We start from the raw sequence: 13,176 nt of genomic DNA on the forward strand, positions 1-13,176 counted from the left end.
ATTATTTGCATAAATAAAATAATTGTCAACAATAGGCCACAAGAAGGTAATTCACGAAAGGTTTATTTGTCCAAATGCAGATGATTTGTAGTGAAAGGGAGAGACGAAAGGATGCATATTCCAATATTCCATGGTCCGTTCATCTTGACAGATACTTATATTAATCGGGATTGTGTTATGTTAGCTTATTCAAACTTTCATTTATAGCTCACCTGGAATGTAGTTCCGGGGAGCTTATGGGATGGCGCGTCGTTTGTCTGTCAGTCCGTAAAAACATGCAACTTCTTCTCTGAAACTGCTGATGGGATTGTGACCAAACTTGACGAAAATGATATTTGGTATGTTGTGGCTATAGTTTGTTCATGGCATTAAAAAAAAAAAATCTGGTATAAGGGGGTTTACCAGGGTCAAAGTGGGTCCAGGTTTAACTCCCCCCCTTCCCACCCCCCCCCCCCCAAATAGGAATTTTCTCTCTTCTCCGAAACTACACACACAATTCTGATGAAACTTGACCACAACCTTCATGACCCGACATGCACCAAAGTTTGTTCATGGCATTAAAAAAAAAAATCTGGTATAAGGGGGTTTACCGGGGTCAAAGTGGATCCAGGTTTAACTCCCCCCCCTTCCCACCCCCCTCCCCAAATAGGAATTTGCTCTCTTCTCCGAAACTACACACGCAATTCTGATGAAACTTGACCACAACCTTCATCACCCGACATGCATCAAAGTTTGTTCACGACATAAAAGGGTTTAAGAGGGTTTAAGGAGTTCAGGGTTTATGGGTTTATGGGGGTGTGCGGGGGATTTGATCCACTGAAATAAGTATTTTCTCTCTTTCCCCGAAACTACACACACAATTTTGATGAAACTTGACCAAAACCATCATCACCCGTGATGTACCGCACCAAAGTTTGCTCACCGCATCAGAAAATTTTGGATCCAAGGGGGTTCTATAGTGAGGGGTAGGGAGGGGTGAGGGGAAGCGAGCTCCCCCAAAATATACTTTCTTTTTGTTTGTTTAAAATCTTATGATTACGTTAGTATGATTGTACATGCTGCCCTGTCTTCAAACAACCATTGAAATTTGTTTAAAATACCATGATACTGTTTAAAATACCTTTAGTCGGTCGAGTATACTGCTTCATTCTCACAGGTGAGCACCCAGGGGTATTGCCCCTATTTTTACTGTTCTCAATCCCGAGTTTGATGGCTCACAGAATATCTTGGACATTTTATATATGCAGGACAAAGACAAATCTCCAGCAGAACATGTTGTCTCCTTTTGTTTCAAATGCTCGACACTTCATGCCATCAGTACTCGTTCATGTCCAATTTTGTTTTTAAATAATAAGTTCATTTTGTCCTGTTGCGTCCTGATCCGTTCAGTGTACGAGTTCAAGATCTTCCATGAGCCTCGACTATGTTTGCAAAAAATATCTATAAATGGTTTGTTGAAAATGTGATTTTAAAAAGCTCAAATAGTAAGAGTCGTGCCCTGGACACAAACACACACACAAACAAACACGCACACGCACACGCACACGCACACGCACACACACACACACACACACGCACATACACATGCACACATACGCATACACACATATACATGCACACATATACATGCATACATATAAGTAGTGTAATAATGTTGCTTCTGGGACACCTCCGTTTAACATGGGAAATCCCTATCTAATGTCATTTACCCCCTTGTCTTTTTCAAAAATCATAAACACCTCTATTTCTCCCACCCTCATCTTTATGAACCTTTTGTCTGTAGTACCTATCCTTAATGTTGTTCATTAGACCACTCAAACACTACAAATATTTGTTTTCTCTTATAGACCTATCATCCTTCTTCTACATATCATCTGGCAGATTAATCTTTGACCCACTCAAACATTGACCCATTCACTTCCATATTAATTCTTTCCCTCCCTCATTGCCCCTAAACACCTATATTTCTCTCACCCTGTTCTTTACGAACCTTCTAACCTTTTGACATGTTATCCTTATTCATTAGACCACTTAAACACCTGTGATCCTTCTGACCTCATGGACCTTTTAACCTTTTACTCTTAATATCATCTGGTGAATATAACCCACTCAAACAACGACCCTACAAATATTTGTTTATGCGTGGGAAATAATTTAATTCTCCTACAACTCTCTTCACCATCTAATATATTAACAAAAAATATGTTTGAGTTTGGTTCTTTATTAAGATATTTTAACTGAGCTAAGATAAAATGGTAAACCTCCCTCAATGTTCTTGCTTGAGCGCCTCCAGTGCCACATACCATTTTTAAATTAAAGTATATATTTTCCTGACAACCATCAAAGTTTTCCGTCCACTCAAAAATATTTCCATCTTTTTTACCCAATTCACCGGTATTTAAATTAATTCTCTTATTTGTTTTGTGAACTTTTTTACCAGTTGCCTTTTCAATTATACCTATTTGATATTTTTCACATTCATTATGTTTTCCATTTATATACCAAGGTTGATTACACCTCCACTCTTTAGTCTGGTTGATACTTGGTTCTATCATTTATATAATAGTAAAAAAGGCGGCGGTAGCCCGTTAAAATCCCCAACCCCCCCCCTTTTTAACTTATCACTTATATATATCTTATCACTTATATATATCTTATCACTTATATATATATCTTATCACTTATATACTTATATAACCATAAGGGAGACTATCAATTCCATTTTCTAAAATAAACCTCTTATCATCAAAAGCCCCCAATGCTTTCTTATTTATCTCTTCTGAATATAATTGATGTTTATAACTTCTTATTCCATTAATCTTTCTAAACTCTTCTTTCTTTGTTGTTAAACAGTTATAATAATCCTTAAAGTTTATTGTTTCTTTAATAACATTTTTCTTTACACCTTTTAACTTCTTATCAGTCTTTTCAACGTTATTCACAATGTATTTATAAGCATAAGCCTTTGACCTCAATCCCACAAATTCACTCATAACATTTCCTCCTAATTCATCCTTGAACTTTCCAATCACCTTTTTATTTTTAGAAGAGAACAACTCACTCTCTGGACTGTAATTACTCGTGTCATAGATATTAATGTCTCTTTTCATGTCTGAATAAACATCGTTGGTATTAATTTTCAAAATAAAACTATCTGTATCCATATAAAGTAGATTAACATCATTTTGATATTTCTTCCTCAAGTTATTATAAAAGTAATCATACATTAATGACTTTGATAAATCAAGAATTGTTGTTCCAATATAAATAGGTTTGTTCATTTCAATACTCTCTTTAATCAAATGGATCGCACAAAAGTTCTCAGTAAAGACCTCAGCTCGAGTAAAACTCGGTCTATTAATTAATTTTGATGCTTGTTCCCAAGATGTTGATAGTCTGATATTTTGTCTTTTCCTCACATTCTCCATAGTCTTACCAAAGACCGCATTATTCATCAATTTATAAAAGTCTTTCTCAAAATCTGTTTTTGACTCTGTTCTTCTTTGTGTATTAAAATCAATGTACCCCTTTAACCAATGACTTTGATTGAACTTTAGAACCCTATGGATCTTCTCTACTCTTAGACCTTTTGATAAATATTGTCGCAAATTTCTTTGGTGTAGAACATAATTTTTCTTGTTATATAATGTAGTAAGTAATTTTTCTGTTGATTCACCTATATCAAACGATCGTTGATAATCACTCAACCATTCTTTCTTTGGACTTGCTTTCTCACAAGCAAATGGGAGATCTTTGTGTAGGTTATGGAGTTCCTCTGGATATTTTAAATCAATTTCAAAATAATAACCAACTTTTTCTTCATCCAATTCTTTTTGTGTAGAGATACATACATCTTGTAAAACGTTTTTGTAGTCTTTTTCCTTTACCCATCTAAGTTTTCCATAAGGAAGAGCCTGAGACATTGCCCAGCCATACAGGTTGTTCGCGTCATAGTACATCAAGTAAGAACTCTCTTTCGTTGGATCATAATTTGGAAGATATTTGTTATTTGCTTTTGCGTATCTACTCGAGCAGACTTGTGAAATTCCACCTCTTTTTGCCTTTTCAATCATCAAAAGCATATCAACATCGGTTATCAAATCCAAATCTTGTTTTGTCATTTTCAACATCGCACTCCAGGCCAATCCAGGTGCTGTGTAGTAGTGAGCAGGATCCAATCCATATCCAGTGCGACAAACAGATCTAAAGGCTTCAAATACATCGGCCAATAAAAGCACATCAGTTTTGAGATACAAATCGTGATACTCGCCAAGATTCTTGATGTTATATTTTTCCCAAACATTTTGTGCGTGTACATAATCTTTATCAGATATATGACTATTATTTAATTTGTTATAGAAATTTTCTTTTGAAGGAAGTTGTGTTTCATTGAATCTCTCAAATGAGTCCATATAGTCATAGGGGTAAATTCCCTTTTGTGTTAGAAAATCTTTATCTAAAAAATACTCTGAAAGACATGGAAACTCTTTTAGATTTTGAACCAAGTTAACCAATGGACTTGCCATGAATTTAAATGTATCAAGAAATCTGATATGAGTAATAGGAGATGTGTGAATTGTTTTTGTGAATGAAATGTATTTCTGATCCGTGTTTGGAATTGCTGAGATACTTCCAGAAGTCTTTGAGAGTTCCTTGATAAATAGATGTGTATCATAATGAGCGTTGTTATGAAGAAAGACAGGAATGAAAGAGGGGAGTTGATAATTAATATTACAACTTTGATGAGCCGGACCTCTATATTTACCAGTGAGATGACAATGGTCTCTAACCTTTAGACCTTTACCAATTTTCTCCTCACAAATATGACAGACATTGTTTTTTATAAATTCCCTTTTTTCTTTACTTGTTAAGGACATTGGTTTATTGGTTTCTCTCATTATCTTGGTTAATCGAACACAGTCTTTTTCTAGTCGTTTCACAAACTCCTCTGGGGTATTTGAGCCTCTATACATCTCTAACTTGTTATATTTATCACCAACGGATGATTTGATATAATAACAAAAACCACAAGGAGTATGTTTTTGATATTTATTTGTGTATGATTCTTTTGGATCTTGAGAAGCAGTATCAATTTTTTCTAAAATACTTTCAAAATCAGCATATATAACAAATGGATGTTTGATCTTTTTATTTTCATCTTTGAATGTGATCTTTGAGCCTTCTTTAGGCATATTGATTACCGTTGATTTATGTTCGCCACAATAATTTGAATGTTTATCTAATCTTTCTTGTGAATTGAAGAAGTTAAGACAACGCAAACAAATATATATTTTATTTGTTCTCTTACAGACTTGTGGTTTTATTAATTTAGCAATATCTTTGATGTATGTATAATGTGAATTTTCGTCTGAATTAAAATATAGAAGATTAATATGAGTTTGTTTACAATTGTCAGAAAGCTTTAAAACCTGAATGTTGTTTGTTTCTGTTAGACCATAAACATTAACTGATAAATTATTCATCTTTTCAAATTTAGGAATATCATTTAAAGTCATCGGAAACTTTAGATCTTTCGTATTTAATGTATTCTCATATTTTTTATAATGAGATACTCTTTCATCATGAAAATGTGGAGGATGTAAGTGTGCTAAAATAGACCAGAGAAAACATTTATTGTCTTTATTTTTGATATTGATAACTGCTTTTCTATTTTTGATAACACTGGGTAAATCAATGTAAGAAGAAGCTTTTAGAGGATCTGATTTAAGAATATGAATGTCTATGTAAATAATTTTTCCTATATTGAATCCACTTCCTACGATTGAATTATCCACATCTTGCTCTTGTTTAATAAGTTCATCATAGACTCCTGATGTTTTAAAATCTTGATATGAAGATATAAAGTGTGGCTCAGTTCTCATGTATGGTGCATCTATAACTCCTTCATCCTTTGTCATTTCTAATTTTACTCCCATATAAAATTTAAGTGGTTTCATTTCCTTTAGTGTTTTTTCAATCAACGTTTGAACAGCAGGTTTAACTATTTCTACAGCATCAACTATAGACTCTGGTTCAGGAGGTTTGAAGTTAAAGACTCTTATTTTAATATGTCCTTTGAATGCTCCATCAGAGTTTTTAGTTGTGATAAAATTTGATAAATGTAGATTTGTTTTAAGATGTATTTTGAAGCCTTTCTTGAGGATATTTTTATTACATGTAGAACAGTGTTTTGTTTCAGGTGGAAGAGGGGAAAGTTTGTTTAAAATGTTGTATGTATGTTTTGCGGTGAGAATATGTTGTTTATAATATTTTACTTCCTTCTCGCAAGTATCACAATAAACCATATTTTTGGCGTGAGAAAACGTGGTGTTTTATATATATCACTGTGCTTAAAATAAAACACTTTTGAGCTTTACAGCTCCGTTTTATATATATCGCTGTGCTTAAACTAAAACACTTTTTCACTCAGAATCATCTAAGTCATAACTATCACATGAATACTCAGAATCATACTCAGAGTCATCAATAAAGCTACTCTCATAACTATCATTTGAGCACAAACTATTAGTATCATAACTATCATCTGTGTTCAATGAAATACTATCATCACCATCGTCCAAGTTCAATGAAATACTATCATCACTATCGTCTGAGTTCAATGAAATAGTAAAATCTTCACTGCTGTATTGACTCATATTTAATTAGCAAGAAAAATATTCCCATCAATATCTATATACTTTCTTTCATTAACAGATTCAATCTCTACAATTTTTATATCAAAAGTTATCTTTAAATAATCTCTAACTATCATAGAACGAAATGACATTTCACCAGAAATATTAACATCATTCATTTTACTTAGATCTACACCCTTTGGATTATTAAAGAAAATACAAATGTCTCCTCTAGAATTATTAATGGTCTTATCATTCTTTTTCAAAGTATCGTGGTCAATCACTTTTTCAAGCTTTGAATAAATTGCCAGGAGTAGAGGAGAAACTTTTGTTAGATTTACTTTAATGGATGTCTTTCCAGGTATAGTTAGAGCTCTTCCTTTAAATGAAATAGAGGGGCTCATGTTATTTTCCATAACTGGTTTTACCCAAAAATTTCCATATTTATCTTTGTTCAATTTAACATCTTTGACATATTTTTCTATATCTTCCACCGAAGTAGAGATTGATTGAAATTTGTCTTTTGTGCTTTGAAACATTGTATTTATTAATGAATAAACTTGCGTTTAGTTTAAGTAAAAATTTACCACATAAATATGATAAGTTCTGAAGGATATTTAGAATTTCCAGACTCTCCATATGATAAATTAGAGAATTGTCCGGCTTGTGATAGAGTGGGGCTTAATGATGAGGATTCATATAAACAATGTATTTTCTGTGATTTAATTTTAATTAATGATAATAAGAAATATAAAAAAATATATAACTCTTTTAAATTAGAACCAAAAATGAATTACTTTACAAGATTAATAAGAGAGATGAATGTTAAGTATTGTGATGATAATACACCATTTCTTTCAAGGGAAGAGACTAATTGTATTGAGGAAATGTATAAGGGTTTAATGATATTTATTATTCAAAATAATTTTAATGGAAATGTTAATACAAGATACTATATAAATAAAATAATGGATTATTTTGAAATTAAACCCGAACTCAGGATAAAATATAGAGTTTCTCAAATAGCTCAAAAAAAGTTGGATAACTTGTTTTCCAAATATATAAATGAATGATTTTTTACCCGTTTGGGAAAATAAGATAAAATTTAATAACCATAAAAACATTCCAAATTCATTGAGATGTCTAATAGTTGGTTCAAGCGGATGTGGAAAAACCTGTTTACTTTTAAAGATGCTCCTTGGTTCTAATTTTTTAGATTATGATAATTTAATAATTTTTACAAAGTCAAGTTTTCAACCCGAGTATCAACTACTCTCACAGGGTTTTAATGCGGGTCTTAAAAAGGAAGACATTATCGGTTTATTTAAACTTCAAAACAAACTAAATGATTATAATATTGATGATATAATACAATTATTTTGTGATACACAGAAATCAAAATCGAAACCCATAACTTGTATTCTCAGTGATAATACGGATGATATACCTTCACCTCAAGATTTAGATAAATCAAAAAAGAACCTTGTCATCTTTGATGATTGTGTTAATGAGAGAAACCAAACAGTAATGGATAGCTACTATACAAGAGGGAGACATTCTTCTTGTAATTGTATATATCTTAGTCAATCATATTTTCAACTCCCTCGACGCTCAATAAGAAACAATGCCAATACTTTTATTTTATTTAAGTTAAATTCAATAGATGTAAATAATTTTTGGAGAGATAATTGCTCTACGTTATGTAGTAAAAAAGAATTTGAAAATTATATGAAACACACGATTGGAAAATATAAATATATTGTTGTGAAACAAGATGAGATACTAAATGATATTTTTCAATAAATAAATACAGAAAATGAATACTGAAGAAAGAGAAAGAAAGTTTAAGGAACATCAACAATTAGTTTCAAAAGTTGTTAAACAACAGGAAGAGATAAAGAAGAAACGGAGACAGAAACTAACTGGTGAAGAAGCCTTTGAAAGAAAACAAGAGAAATTCTTTAAACCACTTTTGAAAACTCAACACCCTACAGTTCCCACGGTAGAATTTACTCCGAAAAAACTTCAAATGCTCAAAGATTTTAGTCAGATAACAAAACAAGAACTTGGTGAATTAGAATATGATGACGAGGGATTATTTCGGAAACTTGAGGAGGTAAATCAACCCCCTAATTATGTTGTGGAAGCTCTTCAAAACAATGAATATTCGGCGGGTTCAAAAACCAGAGCAGGTCTCATTCCAACAGAAGAACCAGCAGTGTTTCATCTTGTGGAAGAAAAGGTATTGATATTTAATGATGAATTGATGTTCTTGAGTTCTACTCAACCAAATGTTAAATTAACTCCAAGATTAATGTTTCTTCTAACAAACCCCGGATTCAGCGGTTCAAAATATTTTGAGGAACCACTTGATATGGAAAGAGAGGAAGATAGGGTATATATTGAGTTGCTAAATGCACTTGATTATGGAGTTTCTGTTGCTGGTAAAAGTAAGAAGAATGAGAAGGAGAAACATATTATTGATGCTTTAAGTAAGCTTGGTTCGGGTGTTAGTTTTCTTCCAAATGACCCATCACAATTAGTTAATAGGCTATTATTGTTGTTAGGTAGTAAGAAGGCTGGAAACAACAATTGTTTTAATGAATCCTCAGCCATTTTAGATCAGTTGATGAACATGAAAATAATTAATAAATGTCAATACAAAGATATTTTATTAGATATTAAATAAGATGAGAAGCACAATTCTTAGTTTTAATTTCACAACGAGCGATTACACAGCTTCATTCCCTTACCCACTACAACTTGACCCCCTTACCTCATATGAGGCATCTTTGTTGTCAATGGAAACTTACAATACCCTTTTTAATATCACAGAGAAAAACAACAAGTTTAGTTATAATCCAGGAAGTGGATATAAAACTATAACCGTTTCACCTGGAGCTTACGAGATTTCTCAAATATCTTCAGAAGTCTCTCGCCTTATGAAAGAAAAAGGTGATGAACCAAAAAATATTGTAATAGATATTCAAAAACACACTTCAAAATCAACTATTAAACTTAAAAATAATTATAAAGTTGATTTCACGATTGAAAATTCGTTTAGAGAGCTATTGGGTTTCTCTTCAAAAAAGATTGAAAATAACGGGACGTTTTACAGTGATAATGTTATCCAAATATCCTCCGGTATAAATTCAGTATTAATTCATTGTGATTTGATTGATGGTGCTTATAACGATGGAATAAGAACAAATACAATATTTTCATTCAGTGCATACTCAACCCCGATTGGTTATAAATTTAATATGGAACCAAAAAATCTTGTCTATTTACCTGTGTCAGGAAAAACCATATACAGAGTAAATTTTAGGATAACCGACCAAGATAATCGTATGATATCCTTTAATGATGAAATTATATCCATCAGAATTCACCTACGTGAAGTTTTTCAATAAATAAATAATGGTTATTGTGAGAAAACACGAGTTGGGAAAATATAAAATAATTACAGGGGAGGGCATGTTCCTTTCACCAGACTATACAAGGTATGTGGGTAGAGGATACTATAAACCTAAGAGACAACGAGGTGTAGGTCATCAATTTCGAAATAAAGGAGATGGGATAATTGATACTCTAATGGGTATTGGTTCAACCATCCTTAAACATAAAGACCTAATTGGTTCAACTGCTTCTGCCGTGGGCTCCGTTGCGGGTGCTATAAAGAGTATAAAAGATGCTCAAAAGGAGTCTCATAAATTACAAGCAATCAAAGAAATAAAAAAAGGTAAAACTCAACTATCTTCACAAGAACGACAAAAAATCATTAAAATACTTGGGTCAGGGTTTCAACAATTTTAATGCTATATAAATACAAGTATGGAAGCGATTGATAGTATCTATGATTTGGATGATACGATTATCATTTCAAACTCCACTAAAAAGGAAGACTATTTTAAGGTAAATGCTATAACAGGAACAGACTGGAATTCAAACGGAACAAAAAGTTTTGAAATAAATAATCAACAAACTTACTTGAATATAGCTGATAGTTTCTTGCTGTGTAAATTTAAATTCACTAAGGCTGCGAATAATACTAATGCTACACTCGTAAATGATTTCTTCTGGAAAATGTTTGACAGTGTCCGCCTGTATATTGGAACACAAGAGGTTGAAGCGGTTGATTATGTCTCTGCTACATCTGAAATGATGAAATTTACACTATATTCGTTTAGTGATAGAATGGGTAAGGGAGCTGTTGAAGGTTTTATTCCTGATATGTCAACGGGTACAAACGCAGACCCTGGTTATAGTCAAAGGAAGTCAATGTATAATGATGACGCAAAAGCTGAGAATAGTTTTACCGTAGCAGTACCTCTGAAAGGTATATTTGGATTTTGTGATTATGATAAAGTTTTGTATGGGCTTAAAATTAGATTTCAACTACAAAGGAATGATAATGTAAATAGATTGCTTTTTGGGGATGAAAATGCTTTTGGAGAAAATAATAAATTTGTTATTAATGATTTGTGTTGGTATATCAGTGAATATACTCCTAATCTTAAAACGGAAGAGATGTTAAATAGAAGACTTAACTCAAAGAAACCGCTAAATGTATCATACCTTAAAAGAAGATGTCAACACGTTAAACTGGAACACACTACCTACACTTGGAATTTAGGTGTTCTTCAAGGAAAGCCACGATACCTCTGGCTCATTTTTAAAAAACCAGATGGAGAGGACGGTACTAATAAGAATAATGCCCTGAGTGATAATGCAAAGGTGAAACAACTTCGGGTTTCTCTTGATGGCACATTTTATCCGCGAGATAGATTGGAAATTGATTGGGAAAAAAATGATTATGCGGAAGCCTACAAGTCCTACCAAAAGGTGTGTGAAAGTAATGGTAATAATGATCCTATTTTGGATATGGTTGCATTTAAAGGTTTATATACAATCTACGCAATTGACCTGAGTTCTCAAAAGGAAACTATAAAGTCTAATCGAGTGGATACTTCTCTATACATTGAAAGAGCGGAGAATGAAGAAGTTGATGCTTATTGTTTGCTTTTGGAGGAAACAGAATTACAGATTAATACAGATAATGGTGTTATGATTAATATCACATAGGTTTTTTCTCATAAATAAATGGTTGGGGTATATGTTAATCAAATCAATCTTAATAAATTAACATCTTGTATTCAAAATCAAAAGCCTTGTATTATTAATGTTAATACAATTCAAAGAAAAGGAGCTGTAAGAATTGATGTTTTACTCACACACACACAAGTAAAAACACTAAATGATGTTGGATCACTTAAAATTAAAATGACGAAACCTATGTTAAAGAAATATTCAATAGACGAGTCAAGAGGAGGATTTCTCCCGTTTCTAATTCCTTTATTTGCTGGTTTAAGTGCGGCGGGAGCATTGACTGGTGGTATTTCAGCAGCGGTAAAAACTGCTAACGAAAGGAAGGCACAACTAAAAGCTCAAAAAGAATTGGAAAGACATAACAAGGAGTTGGAGAAACAAATTAGTGGAAGTGGTGTAATTGTAGATTTTGCTCAAAAACTTGAAAGTCTACCTGATAAAGCTAGATTGTTGGTTGGAGATATGCTTTCCTCTATCGCTCAAGCGGGTGTTAAACTAACTAAACGGGGTAATGGATTGTATCTTTCTCATAAATAAATGGATAAATGGTTTAAACAATTTGGAAAGAATACAACGTCAAATATAGAACTAGCTAAGTATTGTAAAACACTAAAAATTGATAATGTGGTTATTTGTATGAGAGATGAATTAACACATATAAATAAGAATACAAAGAATATTATTATGAATTTAGACACACAGAATGGTTCTCATTGGGTTTGTATTCATAATAGTCAGGATAAATATTATTTTGATAGTTATGGTATGCCACCACCTGTTGAAGTAATACAATTCTTACAGAATGGTGTTTATCAAACATTCCAAGTTCAAGAAATTAATTCTAAATGTTGTGGCCAATTATGTTTATATGTATTATTTCAACTCAACAATAATGAAAATTTTTATGATATCATTTTTTATCTAATATAAATGACCTATGTTGGAAAAGATGGTTCTATCTTTGGAAAATCCTCTCAGGATATTGATTTATCAAATTATTATACAAAGGCACAGGCTGAACGACAAAAATATAGTGTAAGTAAAAATATTAATATGAAGAATACTTATAAATTAATCAATTATCCAAACCCTACAGATGCGAATGACTTGATTAGATTCAGTGATTTATCACAATATATATCTTTAAAGAAAACAGCACGTTTTGTGAAACAAGTAAAATTTACAACCACAACACCTGGTTATACTGACCATACACCTTTCCTCATTGAATTTAACTACCTGCTTACAATTAAATTTTATAAAGAAGGACATTTAGTTAATATGCGAATTAATAAATGGGGGTATGATATGCCTGATTTAGGGTATAATTGGTCTTTTTCAATAAACATAGAAGACCTACATGATTTAAATCAGTCTCGTAAAGAAGAATATTATCCACTTGGTGAAGATAAGGATTTATGTGGAAGTACAA

Source organism: Myxine glutinosa, chromosome 3 (assembly GCF_964187855.1).
Source record: "Myxine glutinosa chromosome 3, kmMyxGlut1.1, whole genome shotgun sequence".
Taxonomy (NCBI): Eukaryota; Metazoa; Chordata; class Myxini; order Myxiniformes; family Myxinidae; genus Myxine; species Myxine glutinosa.